Source organism: Micromys minutus (genome assembly GCF_963924665.1).
Source record: "Micromys minutus genome assembly, chromosome: 6".
Taxonomy (NCBI): Eukaryota; Metazoa; Chordata; class Mammalia; order Rodentia; family Muridae; genus Micromys; species Micromys minutus.
This window is the reverse complement of record NC_137975.1, coordinates 77,245,555-77,249,094: the sequence shown is the minus strand read 5'-3', so window position 1 is coordinate 77,249,094 and position 3,540 is coordinate 77,245,555.

The following is a 3,540-nucleotide window of genomic DNA, read 5'->3' as shown; positions in this document are numbered from 1 at the left end:
GTTATCCAGAGACTTCCAGAACAGCTTTAGGATTGCTTCTGATTCCAGATGACCTGACTCCATCCAACTTTCAGATGTCTCGAGTCAGAGCTTCAGTCAAGCACTGAGCCATATAAGCATACAGAGACTGAGTAATAGATGCTAGAGCTATTTTTCTTAAGTCTAACCTAATTTTCTAATTTCCCCACCCCTCCCAACCCCTGTAGAGAATTTGTGTTGTTCCTCTGCAGCACACAGAAGTTGTGGAGTCATTATTCCAATTTTGTTTGGGTATCAGGTTATGATCATTTTATAAATTATGTATAGGTTGTCTTTCTTTGAAAAGTCTTGTAAAGTTTTTTTAATAGAGACAGACATACAACATGAAAAAAAGTGAGTTGATGACATATGTGATATTCCTCATTAAATTAATGTAGGAAGATAGTGCATCTTGTGCCCTGTCATCAGAGGTAAGTTGTCTTTATTTCCTCTTGTTGTTGTTGTTGTTGTTGTTTTTGTTGTTGTTGTTGTTGTTGTTGTTGTTCTTCTTCTTCTTCTTCTTCTTCTTCTTCTTCTTCTTCTTCTTCTTCTTCTTCTTCTTCATCTTCTTCTTCTTCTTCTTCTCCTTCTTCTTCTTCCTCTTCTTCTTCTTCTTCCTCTGCTTCTTCTTCTTCTTCTTCTTCTTCTTCTTCTTCTTCTTCTTCTTCTTCTTCTTCTTGTTATGAGACATAATTTAGAAATAGTCATAAATTTGTACAGGAAGAAAGCAGAGTTAAGATTTTTATTGGCATACATTTCTATATTGATACAAAATTTGGGATTAATATCACTATGCTTACACTTTGCCTATACAACTCATTTAACAACACAAGGCCCAGTCCTTCTAATAGCTGCTATTACAAACTGTTTAGGTTGATTAAGTAACACAAGTTAAGGCCCAGATAGTAAACTTTGGTGATGATAGATTCTAATTTAATTACAATAAATTACTTTCAATTACAGGGCATAAGTGACCTACTTCAACTGTAAACAAAATACTGTCCAAAATGGATACACTTCGTGGAATAGTCAACTGATAGCTCTGACAAGACAGGGTAAACAGTCTTTCATAATGTTGCTAGCACCTTCATGCAGGCCAAGAGGGGGATTGGAATGTGGGAAAGGGATGATATCTAAAACGGAAATGCAGATAATTTCCAAAAAAAGAAATAAATAATATTTCTGTCAGAAGATCCTGGACCAGAAAGATGCTCCAATGTTTAGAAGACAAAGGGCCTGTCCAGAGAGCCAGCAGTCCCTACAGTCTGTTAAAGTTTTAGAAGCTATGTTGGGTGCTTCCTATATACTCAGAAAATATTTCATTCATTGTCAAATTTCTGATGGGGTTGAATTCTAATTATTGTTCCATAAGCTAACTTAAGTTGTTTAACATTATTTAAAGATGGTATATAGAAGCCAGAACATGATTTTCAGATTAGGTTACAGGCTAAAATCAAAATATAATTTAAGGATAGAATTTTCACTCTTTAAGTTAAGAATGATGGTAGATTATCTAATTGACAAATATGATGGACTGGATGTAAGCTGTATGTCGTAGATTCTAATTTACATGATTATTGGGATTCTGCTATATTTATGTCTGAGAGAAGACATTTTCATGTGGTTTGATTTTGGGTTTGGAGAATTTCTCATTTTGTTTTGATTTGTTTTGTTTTAAAGTGTGATGTAGGGAGGCGGTTCTGATGCTTGGATCAGGAATCTGTTTACTGAGGCTGAAGGTGTTTGCCCAAATTTGTTTTTGATCTATCAATAAAAATTACAGTGGCTAATGGCTAGATGAAATGAAATAGGTAAGACTTTCTGATTCCTTCTGCTAAAGAGAAGAGAAGAATCGAAAGAACTGGGAGAGAGAGAGATGGGACAGACCAAGAGCTGCAATGGAGATCTTCCAAAATGTTGGCAGAAAATAAAAGTGGCCCACAAAAGGGCAGCCTGAAATTTATTTGGGCTGCAAGGCCAATCAACATCACAAAAGGAAAGTGAGAAACAAAGTTAAGGTACATTTAGAGCAATGGGAGAGTTAGAAGTGCCTAGAAATTGAACTAAAATCACATTAAAAATAAGGAAATGTGTGTGTGTGTGTGTGTGTGTGTGTGTGTGTTTTATATGCAGATCCAAGATAGCTGCTAGAGGGATGTGTGAAGGGACCAGTCAAGAACACAAAGTAGTATAGACATACAACAAATACTGCTGTTCTACATTTGGGGTTGTAATCCTCTTCAGCTCCTTCAGTTCTTCCTCTAACTCTTCCAAATTAGTCCCTGACCTCTGTCCAATGGTTGGCTGTAAATGTCAAAATTTATCTCAGACAGTCCCTGGTAGAGTCTCTCCAAGGACAGCCATGTCAATCTCCTGTGTGGACTCATACTATGGCTTCAGTAATGGTATGAACATTTGGTGTTCATCCATTTGATGGATCCTTGGTTGGGGTGTGGCCACTGGCCTTTCTTAATTCTCTGCTTAATTTAGACCCTGCATTTATTTAGATGAGAACAGTTAGGGATTAACACTTTTCAATATGAGTAGGTAGCACCCATGCTTACTTCAGGTACCATCTACACACTGCTGGGCATTTCAGCTAATGTTGTTCCCATTGAGTACTAGTAGACTCTCACATCTCAGTTTTCAGGGAAGTTCTAAAGATTCTGTCTATGCACTATTCTCAACTCCTGCATATTTTGATTCATTCTCCTGGCCCTCGGAATATCCTTCTTTTCCCACATGATTTCTCCCTTCATTTTTTTCTTCTGTCGCTTTTCTCCCATACAGTTTCCTCTCTAACTCATTCTCACATGATTATTTTGTTTTCCTTCTAAGGGGATTTCAGATATTCACACTTGGGCATTCCTTCTTCTTAAACTTCCCATTTTTTATGAGTTGTATCATTTGTCTTCTGAACTTTTTCAGTAATACGCACTTATCAATGGGTACATACCATGCATGTCACATTACGTCTGGGTTACGTGTCTCAAAATATTTCCTATTTGCACCTATTTGACTGGAAAACTCTTGATGTTCTCATTTTTAGTAGCTTAACAGTAATCCTTTGTGTAAATTAACCACATTTTCTTTATCCATTCTTTGGGGGTACTTCAGTATTGTTTCCACCTTCTGGCTATTACAAATAAATCTTCTATAAACATAGGGGAGCATGTGTCCTGATTATATGCTGGGGCATCTTATGTGTATATTCCATATAGCTATGTGTTCAGGTAGAGATACTTCCAGCTTTCTGAGAAACTGCCAGATTGATTTCCAGTGTGCTTGTACTCTTTGCAATATCACTAGCAATGGAAGAATGTTCCTCTTTATCCACATCCTTGCCAGCATGTGCTATCTCTTGAGCAATTATTCTTAGCCATTCTGATTGGTGTAAGGTAGAATATCAGGGTTGATTTGATTTTAATTTCCCTGATGATCAAGTATGTTGAACATTTCTTTAAATGCTTCTTAGCCATTTGGTATTTCTTTGTTTAGAACTCTCCGTTTAGTTCTGTATTC